The 21,178-nt window shown below is 25.0% G+C and overlaps 1 protein-coding gene and 1 long non-coding RNA gene across 3 annotated transcripts in view; one reads left to right on the top strand and one right to left on the bottom strand.

The window, feature by feature from the left end:
- The first annotated feature begins 10,972 nt into the window (after positions 1–10,972).
- The window catches only part of LOC127285560 (uncharacterized), a 153,092-nt gene continuing 142,886 nt past the window's right edge, over positions 10,973–21,178 (top strand). Inside the window, exon 1 of the mRNA XM_051311652.1 lies at positions 10,973–11,089. The gene's annotated coding sequence lies outside the window, so the exon portion shown is untranslated. The remainder of the gene's footprint in view (positions 11,090–21,178) is intronic.
- Positions 15,487–18,650, bottom strand: LOC127285561 (uncharacterized). Of its 2 annotated transcripts, none has more exons than XR_007843613.1 (4): positions 18,530–18,650; positions 17,761–18,130; positions 16,743–16,990; positions 15,487–15,603 (listed from the first exon to the last, which is right to left on the bottom strand). It is a non-coding gene; the product is annotated as an uncharacterized LOC127285561 (long non-coding RNA). The 2 variants fall into 2 exon arrangements; XR_007843614.1 differs by lacking the exon at positions 15,487–15,603 and adding an exon at positions 15,876–16,002.

The following is a 21,178-nucleotide window of genomic DNA, read 5'->3' as shown; positions in this document are numbered from 1 at the left end:
AATTTTAAAGTTTTTTATTTATTAATAAACAATTCTATTAGATTAAAATTTTGTATTTTTCATCCAGTATATATAATTAATATATTAATTTTACAGGAATAAGACTGGAAATTTACTTTTTATAAATATTTATTAGAGTCGTTTCGGCAGCAACGTTGCTACCCTCTTCAGTCTATATAAATTTATCAAACATTATAAACTTAAACTTAAATTAAAATTATAAAAAGGTACATGTCTTCGGATGAAGAGTTTTTTTTTCATAACCTGTTTTTGACTTGATTAAATTAAAAAATTAAATTAAATTAAAAATTAAAATATTTAAAAAAAAAATTTTATTTTAATTTAAGTTTAAGTTTAAGTTTATAATGTTTGATAAATTTATATAGACTGAAGAGGGTAGCAACGTTGCTGCCGAAACGTCTCTAATAAATATTTATAAAAACTAAATTTCCAGTCTTATTCCTGTAAAATTAATATATTAATTATATTAGTATTGTTAAAGACAAGAAAAAGCGTTTTACAAATAATTAAGAAAATAATTTCAATATATTAAAATAAAAAATGAACATAAAAATTCTATCTTTTAAACATTTAAATCAAAATTATTATTCAAAAATTATTTATTATAATTAAAGATGTTTTATTTATTGAAAAATTAATTTTTAAATATTTCGTTTTTTGTAAAAGATTGTGGCCTTTACAAAATGGTTCTTAAAGTTGAAATAAAATTTTTAAAAAATTAATATTTCGATGCGAAATAAAATTGATTAAATAGACAGAAAGAAATTCTTGTAATATATTTATTTGTGACAATTTGTAAAATTCAAGTATTTTCAAAATGTTGAATTACAATTCTTTAAAAATTCGTTTTTTAAAAATTTTACTAAAATTAATTAAAAATTAATTATTTTTGAAAATTCAATTATTTTGAAAAAGAATCTAATTTTTTTAAATACCTACTTTAAATAAAAGAATATTTAATAAATACAAAAAAATTATATTACTTAAAAATAGGATAAGTAAATTAAACAATTAATATAATCACATTTATTACAAGATTTAATTAAACACAAATACATATAATATACATAATTCTGTTTGACAGAAATATATGTTAACTGACAAAAGAAAAAAGGGGCACTACCACATCTAAGCGTTTAAAAAAAAAAATTTACAACAGAATTTATTCTTATTATTAATTTTAAACATTTTTTAATACATTTTTATTTATAATAAATAATTTTTGAATAATAATTTTGATTTAAATGTTTAAAAGATAGAATTTTTATGTTCATTTTTTATTTTAATATATTGAAATTATTTTCTTAATTATTTGTAAAACGCTTTTTCTTGTCTTTAACAATACTAATATAATTGTTTATTAATAAATAAAAAACTTTAAAATTAATTTTTGCAAATTTGTGAATTTTTAATTAATAAATAATATTTAAAAAAATAATTAATTTTATAATAACCTCTTCACATAACCTTCAGTCATGGTTTTACAGCATTATTTCAATACACTTTTAATTTTTATATTCAAATGCAATGTGAATATTCAGAATATTCAAATATCTCCGTGAAAAACCTTTTTAAATGAGCCCGTCCTTTTAAGTCGATAAGTAGGATTACTTGTCTATCAGCAAGTTGTAGAGCGTGTGGAAGATTTTTTTTCTCAACCAGATATCTGTAGTGTAGTGGTTAGGGTCTTTAGCTAGCGCGCGGCGAATGTAGGTTTAATCCCCAGCACCCCATAATTTGTTTTCAAAAGTTCTTGCTCAACAAGCATGCAGTGCTTGATTCAATATGAATCAAAGCAGAGCAACAATGTTTGTATATTATTTATTTTATTTTTAATCCCAGATAGTAAATTTTTTTTATTGATAATAATAATAATAATAAAGATCTATCTATCTATCTATCTATCTATCTATCTATCTATTATTATTATTAATATTAATAATAATATAAATACTTCTTAAATATTATTTTTGTATTTTTTACAAATATTTTTGTCCAACCTTTTCTGAAAATTTAATTTAAATTGTTAGGAAATATTCGTCACAAAAATTGACTGAATATTTAAATTACATTTTCACTCAACTTTCGGTATAAATTTTTAATAAATATTTAATTTAAATTTTTAGTCAACTTTTACGCCAAACATTTCACGAAACTTTAATTTAAATCTTCACTCAATTTTCGCGTCGAAAATTTCTGGAAAATTTAATTTAAATCTTCCGTCAAGTTTTACGACAAACATTTATTCATTTTGGACATTTAAATCTTTATACAATTTTCTCTAAGCTTTGCAATTAAAGTTTCCGAAGTTTGCAAATAAATCTTTAGGAAATTTTCAGGAAATTTTCGGTGCTGTGGGGGTGCTAGGGCAGAAGAAACAAGGTTTTTTTTAAAAAATTGTCGGGTTTTGATTGAAAACGCTAGTACCATCAACTCCATTTGTGTTCACCACATTTTTCTGTAATCTACACTGTATACCTATATTTCAATTAAAAATTATTTTTTGAATTTAAATAAAAAGTTTGTTTAAAATTTAAAAATTTATATGAAAAATTTTGTTCGTATTGGTATTTATATTGAGATCATCAACTCCAAACATATTCGCTATATTTTACTTGTAAATTTCAAGTAAACAAAAACATATGTGTACCAAATTTGATACATAATATGTGTCAGAAATTGTGTCCGGTAGAGGGGACATTATTACCTAGAAATACAAAGCGAACCCAATAGGGTTGTAGCGGTTCAATTCCTCGATAGAATACTAAAGAGACAAAATAAATAAAAATGAAATGAATTTAACTTAAAGTGGTCAGGTTAAAAATAATTTTCTAATAATTTTAAACTATTTTTTATGCAATTTGAGTTGTAACCAAGGTTTTAAATATTCAAAAGTTCGCGAATTGTTTTAATTTTACCGAAAATTTCTTTTCATTTGAACCCATTAACGCCCAAATGTCCACAATTTTTAACTTAACTTCAATGAAAGAATTAAAACATTAAAAGACCAGATATTTTAATGCCCATGGGTTCTAGGGGGTATTGGGTATCGCTCATTCAGATTTTGAGGTCAAAATAGAGATTGGTCGACCAGGAAATCCAATATGGCGAATAAAATAAAAAAAAACCTAAAAAATTATTGTTTTTTTTAAACATTTTTTTTGAAGCCGAAAACATTTTTTCTAAGACATCTAACCTATCCTATTGGTGGATAAAATAGTTGTACTTTTAAACTATGTTCATGAGAACCTTCAATTTCAAGATGGCGGACTCCAAATGGCGGAAAAGTAAATGCAATTTAGTAGATATGAACAGAATATTGAACTAACAGTTAAAAAGTCATTAATTATGCCTCAAAATGGTTACTCGGGGGTTTTCGAGGTCGTTGATTACGAATCTGAAGTCAGTTTTTCAAAATTCAAAATGGCGGATCCAATATGGCTGATTATTTTTTAAAAATTCATTGAATTTGCTTGAAACTTATTACTCGGGGGTTTTCGAGGTCGCTGATTACGAATCTGAAGTCAGTTTTTCAAAATTCGCCATTTTGAATTTTAAAAAACTGACTTCAGATTCGTAATCAACGACCTCGAAAACCCCCGAGTAATAAGTTTCAAGCAAATTCAATGAATTTTTAAAAAATAATCAGCCATATTGGATCCGCCATTTTGAATTTTGAAAAACTGACTTCAGATTCGTAATCAACGACCTCGAAAACCCCCGAGTAACCATTTTGAGGCATAATTAATGACTTTTTAACTGTTAGTTCAATATTCTGTTCATATCTACTAAATTGCATTTACTTTTCCGCCATTTGGAGTCCGCCATCTTGAAATTGAAGGTTCTCATGAACATAGTTTAAAAGTACAACTATTTTATCCACCAATAGGATAGGTTAGATGTCTTAGAAAAAATGTTTTCGGCTTCAAAAAAAATGTTTAAAAAAAACAATAATTTTTTAGGTTTTTTTTTATTTTATTCGCCATATTGGATTTCCTGGTCGACCAATCTCTATTTTGACCTCAAAATCTGAATGAGCGATACCCAATACCCCCTAGAACCCATGGGCATTAAAATATCTGGTCTTTTAATGTTTTAATTCTTTCATTGAAGTTAAGTTAAAAATTGTGGACATTTGGGCGTTAATGGGTTAAGTTTTGAATTTTTAAATTTTGTATTTAATCATTTTAATTAATACTTAAATAAATTAACCCTTTAAGAACAAGTGTTGCTTTCTGGCAACATAAACATTTTTTTATCTTAAGCATAAGTTTCTTGATATTTAAAACTAAATATTGGTCACTCTGGGTTTAAGACAAAAAATCAAAGAGTTAAATATTGAAACAAATAAAATACTAAAATAATTAATTTTTATGTGGAATCATTCGAATTACACTGCTTAAAAATTTTGCCATTTTTATTTTTATAATTAAATTTTCAAAGGCAGGTTACCGTTGAGCGAATTTATCCTATATGAGAGGAATAACCTCTTTTTATGGTAATTATATTTATATTTAATAATTTACAAATTAATTTACAAATCTGAAAACAGGGGTTCCGTAGATTGGTTGAATTTTTTGATACAAAAAAACATTTATTTTTCAGTATTTTTTCGAAAAAATTTGATTGCTTTCAATTATAATTCATAATCGTGATCTCCAAAAATAGAAGGGACAGGGTCATTTTGGAAAAGAAATTGCCCTCAAGAAACTAGTTTTAAGCGAATTCAGTAAAAAGAAAAATCGGACAAGTGCGAGTTACACTCGCATTAAAACCGAGGGTTTCATACCCTTAAACCTAAAATTTGAGGGGTTTAAAGTTTGAAGGCCTGAATAGAAAACATAGACATAAACATAGAACATAATCTAGGCATAAATTTGAAAATAATGTGAGCACATAGATTTGAAAATAAATTAATAAAACTAAAAAATAATAAAAATATCAACAAATAAAAAATGTCAAAAGATAAAAAAATAGCAAATGGTAAAAATTAGAAAATGGCAAATTATAAAGAATGACAAAACACTGTAAAAAAATATAGCAAGCACAATTGGAGTTGAAAAAAAATCAGGAATTTGCCCCAAACAAGGAAGAAAATTTTATCTTCCTGGGTCAAAAATTGTAAAACTTAAGAAAAAGTCCATTTTTTAAAAAAATTGTATTTTTTGAAAAAACTCAATTAAAATAATTGCCTATCATGTTTATTAAATTTTTTCTATAATCTGCACGCAAAAATACGTAAAAGTGTATAAATTTGAAACGTTTTGGTAACAAGATTAAATATGTTTTTGTTTAATATTTTTTAAATATTAATTTACGCTTTTTAATTCTTTTCTAACTTAATTTTGAATTTTGCGATTTACATTTTCTGATTTCATTGTTTTGCGATTGCACCCTTTTGTATTCGAAAAAATCACGGTAAGAACAAATGAATAAAGTACACTTTTGTCAAAAGCATATATACTTTTGTGTCGTCAAGGCTACCAATTATTCACATAACCATATAAATTGACTCGTCATGTCTAAAAGTAATAAAAGAACTAAAACTAATGCACCGGTAAGTAATAAATATCTTCACTAAAGACCATCGAGGAGTATAATATTATAATTGTAAAATTCTTTCATTTTTAGAAGCAGCAGCGAGAACGCGCTTTACAAGAAACGAGAGTTTCCGATTTGTCTGGACAATTTTCTAGGTTAAATGTGAAACAAGAAGTATGTAATTATGTAATACGTTAAAAATAATTTTTGTAACTGTTCTAGTTAACTGGTGAAAACAAGACAGAAATGATCGACCTGGTTGACGACAATATTTCTTCCAATGATCACGCCTCTCTTCAAAATCCATCGCTCACTCAATCGATACAGATTCAAGATGTTCCATCTGTTGCTCAATCATCTTTTAATCAACAGCAACCATATGCACGAGCTTCAATATCGAATAATGGTTTTAATGCTTGGGATAGAGAAGGAAGCAATAATAATAGTGGTAAAATAATTTTTAAAATTCAAATTAATGCAAAATAATAATCAATAATTTAAAAAATGCAGATTTTTGATAAAATTAATTATTTTAACCTAAAAAAATTTTAAACTACAATTTATCGTTTTTATTGTCTTTATTATTATTATTATTATTATTATTATTATTATTATTATAATAATAATAAAGTAGGTGATAATGATCATATTCTTTTCATCATATTCTTCTTTCTCATCATAGAGTAATATTAATTAAAAATTTTTTAAAATAAAAAATGCTTTATTTGCTCATAAATAATTTAGTTTGAAAAATTAAAGCAAAAATATAAAAATTTTATTTTCTCAAAAAATTCTACATTTGTATATGTTCTATTTAAATGAAAACTAGTTGATATAACCTATTTTTGAAAAATGTAAAATATTCAAGAATATAATGATACTTTTATGAGAAAGTAATTAATTATAATTACAAAAAATCTTTAATTATTTATTTATTTAATCAATCAATTAACTATTTAGTTTAAAAAAATTATGAAAATCAATAATTAAATAATTAAAATAAATAATAGAACATGTTCGTAATAAGAAAATAAAAAATACATTATTTAGTTTAAAAAAATTATAAAAATTAATAATTAAATAATTAAAATAAATAATAGAACATGTTCGTAATAAGAAAATAAAAAATACATTATTTAGTTTAAAAAACAACAGAAAAGTAAATAATATTAAATAAAGTTTTATTTTAATCAAATAAATTTCAGGTGGAAAGTGGAGAAGAAGGCGAGGTGGAAGGTATTACAGATATATTCAAGAACATCAAAGAAGGGAAGAGGTGAAAATGAAAACTGGAATTCTGGCAAATCTTCTGGGCAATATTGTCCAAGAAATTTATCAGTCCACAAAAAAAAATTAATTACATACGTTTAATTTATTAGTATTTTTAAACGCTATCGGTTTCCTCATGAACATTTATTTTTTTATTTTTACAAAATATTATTACAAATACAAATACTATATATTGTTAAATTCTAACAAATAAAATTCAATTTTGAGTACGATTGTAATTTAATCTAATATTATATATTACCGACTAATAAAAATTTGTTACCTAATATTTTCAAAATTAACTTAGAGGAGAGAGAAGAAAATGCAGAAAACGCGGCAGCGAAGTTTTTGGTTACATTTTTTAAGAGAAAAAATTATAGTTATTAAAACAAATAAAAATAATTATTTCTCGTCTTTTTAACCTTACATATTGAATTTAACTCTTCACAGTTTCGTTAAAATATCTACTTTACCGACTGTACAAATTGAAAAAAATTTAAATAACGGCTCAAAATAAAAATTAATAATAATTTTGATGTTATATTTACCAAAAATTTATAAAACGATTTTGCCCCAAAGATAAATATTTTTCATTTTTAAAATTCCATTCTTTTAGATAAAAAATTGAACTTCATTCAGATCGTGTAGGTAATTGTTTATTTTATTCAAATATAATTTTATTAATTGTCAGTAGCAAGAACTATTAACAAGTGACAATAAATCTTGGTTTTAATGGAATATTTTTTTTCCAACGCATCACGTCTTCAAGTCAATAGTTAAAACATAAAATTTTTATTTCGAAAACTTTAAACGCGTTTTTTTCAAAACTTGTTTCGCACACAGTGTAATGCAGCTCAGACAAGTTTTAACCAATGTTCATGAAACTTACCAGAAATCTTCTTCATCATACTAGCTATTGCAAAAAAAGGCTCTTTCTTTTTTTGAAAAATTTTTTCTGCCGATTGTTTATAAAAAAATTGATTTTATTTTCCAAATAATCACAAATTTAAAAGTGCGACAAATTTAAATTTTTTGAGTAATTGCAATCGTTAATGTTGAAAACGGAAAATATTTTTTTTCTTTGTTCAGTTACAACCCTTACCGCTCATCACAATTAAAAAAATATAGACGTTTTCGAAACATTTTTTATTGCCCTTTTGAACGGCATGATTTAAAAGTGCGACAAATTTTTATTTTTTGAGTAATTGCAATCGTTAATGTTGAAAACGGAAAATATTTTTTTTCTTTGTTCAGTTTCAACCCTTACCGCTCATCACAATTAGAAAAATATAGACGTTTTTGAAACATTTTTTATTGCCCTTTTGAACGGCATGATTTAAAAGTGAGACAAATTTTTATTTTTTGAGTAATTGCAATCGTTAACATTGAAAAAGGAAAATTTTTTTTTCTTCGTTCAGTTTCAACCCTTACCTGTCATCAAACTTAAAAAAATATAGACGTTTTCAACACATTTTTTAGTGCCCTTTTGAATGGCGTGATTTAAAAGTGCGACAAATTTTTATTTTTTGAGTAATTGCAATCGTTAACATTGAAAAAGGAAAATTTTTTTTTCTTCGTTCAGTTTCAACCCTTACCGCTCATCAAAATTAAAAAAATATAGAAGTTTTCGACACATTATTTAGTGCCCTTTTTAATCGCGTGATTTAAAAGTGCGACAAACTTTTATTTTTTGAGTAATTGCAATCGTTAATGTTGAAAACGGAAAATATTTTTTTTCTTTGTTCAGTTTCAACCCTTACCGCTCATCACAATTAGAAAAATATAGACGTTTTCAACACATTTTTTATTGCCCTTTTGAGCGGCATGATTTAAAAGTGCGACAAATTTTTATTTTTTGAGTAATTGCAATCGTTAACATTGAAAAAGGAAAATTTTTTTTTCTTTGTTCAGTTTCAACCCTTACCTGTCATCAAACTTAAAAAAATATAGACGTTTTCAACACATTTTTTAGTGCCCTTTTGAATGGCGTGATTTAAAAGTGCGACAAATTTTTATTTTTTGAGTAATTGCAATCGTTAACATTGAAAAAGGAAAATTTTTTTTTCTTCGTTCAGTTTCAACCCTTACCTGTCATCAAACTTAAAAAAATATAGACGTTTTCAACACATTTTTTAGTGCCCTTTTGAATGGCGTGATTTAAAAGTGCGACAAATTTTTATTTTTTGAGTAATTGCAATCGTTAATGTTGAAAACTGAAAATATTTTTTTCTTCGTTCAGTTTCAACCCTTACCGCTCATCAAAATTAAAAAAATATAGACGTTTTCGACACATTATTTAGTGCCCTTTTTAATCGCGTGATTTAAAAGTGCGACAAACTTTTATTTTTTGAGTAATTGCAATCGTTAATGTTGAAAACGGAAAATATTTTTTTTCTTTGTTCAGTTTCAACCCTTACCGCTCATCACAATTAGAAAAATATAGACGTTTTCAACACATTTTTTATTGCCCTTTTGAGCGGCATGATTTAAAAGTGCGCCAAACTTTTATTTTTTGAGTAATTGCAATCGTTAATGTTGAAAACGGAAAATATTTTTTTTCTTTGTTCAGTTTCAACCCTTACCGCTCATCACAATTAGAAAAATATAGACGTTATCAACACATTTTTTATTGCCCTTTTGAGCGGCATGATTTAAAAGTGCGCCAAACTTTTATTTTTTGAGTAATTGCAATCGTTAATGTTGAAAACGGAAAATATTTTTTTTCTTTGTTCAGTTTCAACCCTTACCTGTCATCAAAATTAAAAAAATATAGACGTTTTCAACACACTTTTTTTAGTGCCCTTTTGAATGGCGTGATTTGAAAGTGCGACAAATTTTTATTTTTTGAGTAATTGCAATCGTTAACATTGAAAACGGAAAATTTTTTTTTTCTTCGTTCAGTTTCAACCCTTACCGCTCATCAAAATTAAAAAAATATAGACGTTTTGGACACATTATTTAGTGCCCTTTTTAATCGCGTGATTTAAAAGTGCGACAAACTTTTATTTTTTGAGTAATTGCAATCGTTAATGTTGAAAACGGAAAATATTTTTTTTCTTCGTTCAGTTTCAACCCTTACCGGTCATTAAAATTAAAAAAAGTATAGACGTTTTCAACACATTTTTTAGTGCCCTTTTGAATGGCGTGATTTAAAAGTGCGACAAATTTTTATTTTTTGAGTAATTGCAATCGTTAATGTTGAAAACGGAAAATATTTTTTTTCTTTGTTCAGTTTCAACCCTTACCGCTCATCAAAATGAAAAAAATATAGACGTTTTCGACACATTATTTAGTGCCCTTTTTAATCGCGTGAATTAAAAGTGCGACAAATTTTTATTTTTTTGAGTAATTGCAATCGTTAATGTTGAAAACGAAAACTATTTTCTTTCTTTGTATTAAATTGCATTATTTTCCTTATAATTATCAAAATCACTTAGATTTGCTTTTAATATTTACTATTTATGTGTTTCGTGTATAATTTATGTTATTTTTACTGAATAGAATGCATAATTTTGAAATTTGTTTTCGTTAAACTTTTAACGTTATGTTCTTCAGCCTAATTATTTCTAAGCGTTCTTGAGCTCATTGGAATGTCATTCTGCTAAACAATTCAAAATATAAAAAAAATTAATGTCCACATTCTTCCCTGGCGTTTGCAAACTGTGAAAGTTGGTTAAAAAAAATTCAATTCTGCAACGCAATATAATTTTTAAAAATCAAATAAATAAATCATCTTAAACTTCTATGATTTATATAATTAAATGTAAGATTTACATATTTTACTGATCATTTATTGTCATTAAAATATTAATTGATTTAAAAATTTTTTTTGAGCCAACATTCACGGTTTGCATCTTCATGTAAAATGATTTAGTAATTAAGTAGAACATTTATTTTATTAAATCAAAATTTAAGTAATATCAATATATTGACACATAAAAGCTAAATTAAATTTTTTTTATCGTAGTAGGAAATTCAAAATAGTTTTCTTATTTTCCTATCCATTAAATAGTCATTTCACACAAAGGTGATTTTATATACTTTCATGCACCACTGCATATGTCCCATCTGGTCCTAGCCGATAACGAGTAATTGATTTTTTATCGGATTACCAAAGCATTGTATAAATTCCGTTCTTTCAGTATTTGACACAAATGCTTTGCAACCGTTGATCAAGTAGTACGTGATATAGCCAAATTTTTTTGTCCGTTTAATGACACAATTTCTTTTTTGAAAAAACTTATTATCTACTATAAAGGTAAGATTTAAGTTTTTCTGTTATAACGTGCCATATATCATAAGCAACCTATAATGAGAAGCAGTTTACTGAAAATATTAAGACCAAAAACTGTTAAGAACAATGTTATAATGATAATGTAATAAATATAATGTTTGCCAATCAGTTTAATGTTTTTTGACATTTTGTCCATTAATGGCTTGATTAAGTGCCATCAATCAATCACATGCATATTCAAAGTATGAAGCAAATGTCCACACAAATATTCTTTAAATATCTTAGAGGGTTGCATTCCAAATCCAATGTTAATTTTTCAAAATTTAAAATCGCGGATACAATATGGCAGACGACTTTTTTTAAAATCGATCTAATTTGCCTGAAAATTGTTACTCGGGGGTTTTCGGGGTCGCTGATTACGAATTCGATATAAGTTTTTTATAATTCAAAATACCGGATACAATATGGCAGCCAACTGTTTTGAAAATTGGTACAATTTACCTGAAAATTGTTAATTCGGTGTTTTCAAGGTCGCTGATTATGATTCCGATATCAAATTTTTCGAAATTCATAATGTCGAATCCAATATGGCTGACGATTATTTAAAAATTTCGTCGAATTTGTTTAGAACCTCATTATTGGGGGCAGGGTCGCTGATTATGAATCCATTATGATCCTAAATGGCGGATCCAATATGATTGACGAATTTTTTGAAAATTTATTCAATTTGCCTTAAAATCTTTACTCGTGGGTTTTCGGGATCGCTGATTCGGTATTAGTTTTTAATAATTCAAAATGGCGGTTACAGCACTGTTCGACACGATTTAGATTTATTTACACTTGTTTTAAGCCATTTAACAAGAGGAAAATCGTTATTACATCAATATAAATAAGAAAACTTAGATATAAATAAATTAATTAAATATAAATTAAGCATTGAACATACTACAGTTTAAAACTATTTCTCTCCCGAAGAACTAACTGCAAAAGCTCAATAAATTGTTTAATTACAAAATTGTCATCAGAAGATAAAACACCCAATATACCATCCATAGCGTCCAAACCCGCAAACACTTTCGGCAAAGCACTTTCACACAAATGCTCGCAAGAAGGGCAATCAAAAAGAACATGAAATAGATAATCTTTTCCCTGATGACAGCAAAGGCAACCTCTATTACCATCAAACTTATACGTTCAACACGATTTTGCACACACGAGCGAAACTTAGAAATTTTGAAACTACCCAAATAGCACGGAAACTTGCAGCAAGTTTGCAGTGCAATGTTTGAAAGTTTGTAAGGTAAGTTTGCAGCAAACTTGTGGCAAATATTGAAATGTCCTCCCTTGGCAAGTTTGCAGCAAAAACTTTCAGCAAACATGCTAAGCAAAATTGTCGAAAAGTTTTAAGAACAATTTGTAGCAAAATTGCGCTGAGAATTTTTAGAAATTTTAAAATGCAAGTTTTAGTAAAATAAATATTTAATAGTTATATTTTGTATTTAATTAAAAAATTTATAAATATTTTTACTTACCTTATCTCGATTTTTAATGTTTTTAAGCCACTAACATCGGGGCTAATAACACAGGCACACAAAAAAAAAAAGTTGTCTGTTTCTTGAACTACACATATATTTCCTATAGTATTTTGACCCGCTGAAACCGAATCTAAGCTCAGAATTGCTCCATCACCCTCAGTTTTTTTTTAAATCGACCAAAACCACCCTTAAACGGACAAATTCACACTTCGGAGATAAAAAATAAATCAACTTATTTTTAAAAAAAACCAAATTTTACATCTACGAAACTTTGCTCCACTAACTCAAAAACAAAGCCAGCATTGATCCAGCACCCCCTGAATTTTTTTATTCGAAAAAACTACCCCTAATCTGAAGAATTAAATTCAGGAGGTAAAACAATAAAATAACTGATTAAAAAATTTTATAACCAGGTATTTTTACTCCAGCAATGCAGAAACAAAGCCAGAAATGCTCCCTCACCCTCTAAATTTTTTTTAAATCGAAAAAACCACCCTTAAATAGAAAAAATCAAATTTAAGAAGTAAAAAAATATTAAATTACCGGCTTTTTTTAAAAACAGAACCTTACATGTTTGTAGTTTTGCTCTACTAACTCAAAAAAATAAAGCCAGCATTGATCCATCACCCTCTGAATTTTTTTAAATAAAAAAACTACCCCTAATCTGAAGAATCAAATTCAGGAGATAAAACAACAAAATAACTGATTGACAAATTTTATAAGCAGATATTTTTACTCCAGCAATGCAGAAACAAAGCCAGAAATGCTCCCTCACCCTCTAAATTTTTTTTAAATCGAAAAAACCACCCTTAAATAGAAAAATTCAAATTTAAGAAGTAAAAAAATATTAAATTACTGGCTTTTTTTAAAAACAGAACCTTACATGTATGTAGTTTTGCTTTACTAACTTAAAAAAATAAAGCCAGCATTGATCCATCACCCTCTGAATTTTTTTAAATAAAAAAAACTACTTAGGAGGTAAAACAAAAAAATAACTATTTAAAAAAGTTTATAACCAGGTATTTTTACTCCAGCAATGCGGAAACATACCTGGCTGTAAAATTTTTCAATCAGTTATTATATTGTATTACCTCCTGAATTTGATTCTTCCGATTAGGGGTAGTTTTTTCGATTAAACAAATTCAGAGGTTGATGAATCAATTCTGGCTTTGTTTTTGCGTTAGTGGAGCGGAAATACATAGATGTAGTAAGGTTCTGTTTTAAAAAAGTCAGTTATTTAATTTTTAATCTCCTAAATTTGAATTTTTCTATTTAAGGGTGGTTTTTTCTATTTAAAAAAATTTTAGAGGGTGAGGGAGCATTTCTGGCTTTTCTGCATTGCTGGAGTAAAAATATCTGGTTATAAAATTTTTTAATCAGTTATTGTATTGTTTTACCTCCTAAGTTTGATTCTTTATATTAAGGGTAGTTTTTTTTATTTAAAAAAATTCAGAGGGTGATGGATCAATAATGGCTTTATTTTTTTGAGTTAGTAGAGCAAAACTACAAACATGTAAGGTTCTGTTTTTAAAAAAAGCCGGTAATTTAATATTTTTTTACTTCTTAAATTTGATTTTTTCTATTTAAGGGTGGTTTTTTCGATTTAAAAAAAATTTAGAGGGTGAGGGAGCATTTCTGGCTTTGTTTCTGCCTTGCTGGAGTAAAAATACCTGGTTATAAAATTTTTTAATCAGTTATTTTATTGTTTTACCTCCTGAATTTGATTCTTCAGATTAGGGGTAGTTTTTTCGATTAAAAAAATTCAGGGGGTGCTGGATCAATGCTGGCTTTGTTTTTGAGTTAGTGGAGCAAAGTTTCGTAGATGTAAAATTTGGTTTTTTTTAAAAATAAGTTGATTTATTTTTTATCTCCGAAGTGTGAATTTGTCCGTTTAAGGGTGGTTTTGGTCGATTTAAAAAAAAACTGAGGGTGATGGAGCAATTCTGAGCTCAGATTCGGTTTCAGCGGGCCAAAATACTATAGGAAATATATGTGTAGTTCAAGAAACAGACAACTTTTTTTTTTTTGTGTGCCTGTGTAATAGAAGATGTTACGTTTTACATTAAGAAATGTTAAAATTATTCAGTTAAAAACATTTAATTTTAATGACACTTAAAATTAGACACAATATTATAGGTTACTAACTAAAAATTGATAAAACAACAATAAATAATAAAAAATAATAATAAAAAATTGAAAAAATCAAAAAATTCTTAAAAAATTGCAAAATAACCCTTTTTCGGGTTAAAATTGAAAAAAGGTGTTACATAAAGATAGTTTGTAAGATTTTCTAACAGCATATATGCAAAGTATTTTGATTTATTTGAAAATAATTGAAAATAGATTTTTCAAGGACAGTGTCGAGGTCACGTGGTCGGTGATGTTTTTCGAAATTTGTTAACTTAATATAATAGAAGATGTTTCGTTTTAAATTAAGAAATGTTAAAATTATTAAGTTTAAAACATTTTATTTTAATGACACTTAAAATTAGACACAATATTATAGGTTACTAACTAAAAATTGAAAAACCGACAATAAATAATAAAAAATAATAATAAAAAATTGAAAAAATCAAAAAATTCTTAAAAAATTGCAAAATAACCCTTTTTCGGGTTATAATTGAAAAACGATGTTACATAAAAATAGTTTGTAAGATTTTCTAACAGCATATATGCAAAGTATTTTGATTTATTTGAAAATAATTGAAACTAGATTTTTAAAGGACGGTGTCAAGGTCACGGGGTCGGTGTCGTTTTTCGAAATTTGTTAACTTAATATAATAGAAGATGTTTCGTTTTAAATTAAGAAATGTTAAAATTATCAAGTTAAAAACATTTGATTTTAATGACACCTAAAATTAGACACAATATTAAAGGTTACTAACTAAGAATTGATAAAACAACAATAAATAATAAAAAATAATAATAAAAAATTGAAAAAATCAAAAAATTCTTAAAAAATTGAAAAATAACCCTTTTTCGGGTTAAAATTGAAAAATAACCCTTTTTCGGGTTAAAATTGAAAAAAGATGTTACATAAAGATAGTTTGTAAGATTTTCTAACAGCATATATGCAAAGTATTTTGATTTAGTTGAAAATAATTGAAAATAGATTTTTCAAGAACGGTGTCAAGGTCACGGGGTCGGTGATGTTTTTCGAAATTTGTTAACTTAATATAATAGAAGATGTTTCGTTTTAAATTAAGAAATGTTAAAATTATTAAGTTAAAAACATTTGATTTTAATGACACCTAAAATTAGACACAATATTAAAGGTTACTAACTCAGAATTGATAAAACAACAATAAATAATAAAATATAATAATAAAAAATTAAAAAAATCAAAAAATTCTTAAAAAATTGCAAAATAACCCTTTTTCGGGTTAAAATTGAAAAATAACCCTTTTTCTGGTTAAAATTGAAAAAAGATGTTACATAAAGATAGTTTGTAAGATTTTCTAACAGCATATATGCAAAGTATTTTGATTTATTTGAAAATAATTGAAAATAGATTTTTCAAGAACGGTGTCAAGGTCACGGGGTCGGTGATGTTTTTCGAAATTTGTTAACTTAATATAATAGAAGATGTTTCGTTTTAAATTAAGAAATGTTAAAATTATTAAGTTTAAAACATTTTATTTTACTGACACTTAAAATTAGACACAATATTATAGGTTACTAACTAAAAATTGAAAAAACGACAATAAATAATAAAAAATAATAATAAAAAATTGAAAAAATTAAAAAAATTCTTAAAAAATTGCAAAATAACCCTTTTTCGGGTTAAAATTGAAAAAAGGTGTTACATAAAGATAGTTTGTAAGATTTTCTAACAGCATATATGCAAAGTATTTTGATTTATTTGAAAATAATTGAAAATAGATTTTTCAAGGACAGTGTCGAGGTCACGGCGTCGGTGATGTTTTTCAAAATTTGTTAACTTAATATAATAGAAGATGTTTCGTTTTAAATTAAGAAATGTTAAAATTATTAAGTTTAAAACATTTTATTTTAATGACACTTAAAATTAGACACAATATTATAGGTTACTAACTAAAAATTGAAAAAACGACAATAAATAATAAAAAATAATAATAAAAAATTGAAAAAATCAAAAAATTCTTAAAAAATTGCAAAATAACCCTTTTTGGGTTAAAATTGAAAAAAGATGTTACATAAAAATAGTTTGTAAGATTTTCTAACAGCATATATGCAAAGTATTTCGATTTATTTGAAAATAATTGAAAATAGATTTTTCAAGGACAGTGTCGAGGTCACGGGGTCGGTGTCGTTTTTCGAAATTTGTTAACTGAATATAATAGAAGATGTTTCGTTTTAAATTAAGAAATGTTAAAATTATTAAGTTAAAAACATTTGATTTTAATGACACCTAAAATTAGACACAATATTAAAGGTTACTAACTCAGAATTGATAAAACAACAATAAATAATAAAAAATAATAATAAAATATTAAAAAAATCAAAAAATTCTTAAAAAATTGCAAAATAACCCTTTTTCGGGCTAAAATTGAAAAATAACCCTTTTTCGGGTTAAAATTGAAAAAAGATGTTACATAAAGATAGTTTGTAAGATTTTCTAACAGCATATATGCAAAGTATTTTGATTTATTTGAAAATAATTGAAAATAGATTTTTCAAGAACGGTGTCAAGGTCACGGGGTCGGTGATGTTTTTCGAAATTTGTTAACTTAATATAATAGAAGATGTTTCGTTTTAAATTAAGAAATGTTAAAATTATTAAGTTTAAAACATTTTATTTTACTGACACTTAAAATTAGACACAATATTATAGGTTACTAACTAAAAATTGAAAAAACGACAATAAATAATAAAAAATAATAATAAAAAATTGAAAAAATTAAAAAAATTCTTAAAAAATTGCAAAATAACCCTTTTTCGGGTTAAAATTGAAAAAAGGTGTTACATAAAGATAGTTTGTAAGATTTTCTAACAGCATATATGCAAAGTATTTTGATTTATTTGAAAATAATTGAAAATAGATTTTTCAAGGACAGTGTCGAGGTCACGGGGTCGGTGATGTTTTTCAAAATTTGTTAACTTAATATAATAGAAGATGTTTCGTTTTAAATTAAGAAATGTTAAAATTATTAAGTTTAAAACATTTTATTTTAATGACACTTAAAATTAGACACAATATTATAGGTTACTAACTAAAAATTGAAAAAACGACAATAAATAATAAAAAATAATAATAAAAAATTGAAAAAATCAAAAAATTCTTAAAAAATTGCAAAATAACCCTTTTTCGGGTTAAAATTGAAAAAAGATGTTACATAAAAATAGTTTGTAAGATTTTCTAACAGCATATATGCAAAGTATTTCGATTTATTTGAAAATAATTGAAAATAGATTTTTCAAGGACAGTGTCGAGGTCACGGGGTCGGTGTCGTTTTTCGAAATTTGTTAACTGAATATAATAGAAGATGTTTCGTTTTAAATTAAGAAATGTTAAAATTATTAAGTTAAAAACATTTGATTTTAATGACACCTAAAATTAGACACAATATTAAAGGTTACTAACTCAGAATTGATAAAACAACAATAAATAATAAAAAATAATAATAAAATATTGAAAAAATCAAAAAATTCTTAAAAAATTGCAAAATAACCCTTTTTCGGGCTAAAATTGAAAAATAACCCTTTTTCGGGTTAAAATTGAAAAAAGATGTTACATAAAGATAGTTTGTAAGATTTTCTAACAGCATATATGCAAAGTATTTTGATTTATTTGAAAATAATTGAAAATAGATTTTTCAAGAACGGTGTCAAGGTCACGGGGTCGGTGATGTTTTTCGAAATTTGTTAACTTAATATAATAGAAGATGTTTCGTTTTAAATTAAGAAATGTTAAAATTATTAAGTTTAAAACATTTTATTTTAATGACACTTAAAATTAGACACAATATTATAGGTTACTAACTAAAAATTGAAAAAACGACAATAAATAATAAAAAATAATAATAAAAAATTGAAAAAATCAAAAAATTCTTAAAAAATTGCAAAATAACCCTTTTTCGGGTTATAATTGAAAAAAGATGTTACATAAAAGTAGTTTGTAAGATTTTCTAACAGCATATATGCAAAGTATTTTTATTTATTTGAAAATAATTGAAACTAGATTTTTAAAGGACGGTGTCGAGGTCACGGGGTCGGTGTCGTTTTTCGAAATTTGTTAACTTAATATAATAGAAGATGTTTCGTTTTAAATTAAGAAATGTTAAAATTATTAAGTTAAAAACATTTGATTTTAATGACAATTAAAATTAGACAAAATATTATAGGTTACTAACTAAAAATTGAAAAAACAACAATAAATAATAAAAAATAATAATAAAAAATTGAAAAAATCAAAAAATTCTTAAAAAATTGAAAAATAACCCTTTTTCGGGTTAAAATTGAAAAAAGATGTTACATAAAAATAGTTTGTAAGATTTTCTAACAGCATATATGCAAAGTATTTCGATTTATTTGAAAATAATTGAAAATAGATTTTTCAAGGACAGTGTCGAGGTCACGGGGTCGGTGTCGTTTTTCGAAATTTGTTAACTGAATATAATAGAAGATGTTTCGTTTTAAATTAAGAAATGTTAAAATTATCAAGTTAAAAACATTTGATTTTAATGACACCTAAAATTAGACACAATATTAAAGGTTACTAACTAAGAATTGATAAAACAACAATAAATAATAAAAAATAATAATAAAAAATTGAAAAAATCAAAAAATTCTTAAAAAATTGAAAAATAACCCTTTTTCGGGTTAAAATTGAAAAATAACCCTTTTTCGGGTTAAAATTGAGAAAAGATGTTACATAAAGATAGTTTGTAAGATTTTCTAACAGCATATATGCAAAGTATTTTGATTTATTTGAAAATAATTGAAAATAGATTTTTCAAGAACGGTGTCAAGGTCACGGGGTCGGTGTTGTTTTTCGAAATTTGTTAACTTAATATAATAGAAGATGTTTCGTTTTAAATTAACAAATGTTAAAATTATTTAGTTAAAAACATTTGATTTTAATGACACCTAAAATTAGACACAATATTATAGGTTACTAACTAAAAATTGAAAAAACAACAATAAATAATAAAAAATAATAACAAAAAATTGAAAAAATCAAAAAATTCTTAAAAAATTGCAAAATAACCCTTTTGCGGGTTAAAATTGAAAAAGATGTTACATAAAAATAGTTTGTAAGATTTTCTAACAGCATATATGCAAAGTATTTTGATTTATTTGAAAATAATTGAAAATAGATTTTTCAAGGACGGTGTCAAGGTCACGGGGTCGGTGTTGTTTTTCGAAATTTGTTAACTTAATATAATAGAAGATGTTTCGTTTTAAATTAAGAAATGTTAAAATTATTTAGTTAAAAACATTTAATTTTAATGACACCTAAAATTAGACACAATATTATAGGTTACTAACTAAAAATTTATAAAACAACAATAAATAATAAAAAATAATAATAAAAAATTGAAAAAATCAAAAAATTCTTAAAAAATTGCAAAATAACCCTTTTTCGGGTTAAAATTGAAAAAAGATGTTACATAAAAAAAGTTTGTAAGATTTTCTAACAGCATATATGCAAAGTATTTTGATTTATTTGAAAATAATTGAAAATAGATTTTTCAAGGACGGTGTCGAGGTCACGGGGTCGGTGTCGTTTTTCGAAATTTGTTAACTTAATATAATAGAAGATGTTTCGTTTTAAATTAAGAAATGTTAAAATTATTAAGTTAAAAACATTTGATTTTAATGACACCTAAAATTAGACACAATATTATAGGTTACTAACTAAAAATTGAAAAAACAACAATAAATAATAAAAAATAATAATAAAAAATTGAAAAAATCAAAAAATTCTTAAAAAATTGCAAAATAACCCTTTTTCGGGTTAAAATTGAAAAAAGATGTTACATAAAAATAGTTTGTAAGATTTTCTAACAGCATATATGCAAAGTATTTTGATTTATTTGAAAATAATTGAAAATAGATTTTTCAAGGACGGTGTCAAGGTCACAAGGTCGGTGTTGTTTTTCGAAATTTGTTAACTTAATATAATAGAAGATGTTTCGTTTTAAATTAACAAATGTTAAAATTATTTAGTTAAAAACATTTGATTTTAATGACACCTAAAATTAGACACAATATTATAGGTTACTAACTAAAAATTGAAAAAACAACAATAAATAATAAAAAATAATAACAAAAAATTGAAAAAATCAAAAAATTCTTAAAAAATTGCAAAATAACCCTTTTGCGGGTTAAAATTGAAAAAGATGTTACATAAAAATAGTTTGTAAGATTTTCTAACAGCATATATGCAAAGTATTTTGATTTATTTGAAAATAATTGAAAATAGATTTTTCAAGGACGGTGTCAAGGTCACGGGGTCGGTGTTGTTTTTCGAAATTTGTTAACTTAATATAATAGAAGATGTTTCGTTTTAAATTAAGAAATGTTAAAATTATTTAGTTAAAAACATTTGATTTTAATGACACATAAAATTAGACACAATATTATAGGTTACTAA

Source organism: Leptopilina boulardi, unplaced genomic scaffold (genome assembly GCF_019393585.1).
Source record: "Leptopilina boulardi isolate dan_hultmark-lab unplaced genomic scaffold, ZJU_Lbou_2.1 LbouV2_335, whole genome shotgun sequence".
Classification (NCBI taxonomy): Eukaryota; Metazoa; Arthropoda; class Insecta; order Hymenoptera; family Figitidae; genus Leptopilina; species Leptopilina boulardi.
Note: the sequence above shows the minus strand (reverse complement) of the source record. Positions and strands in the feature narration are given on the sequence as shown.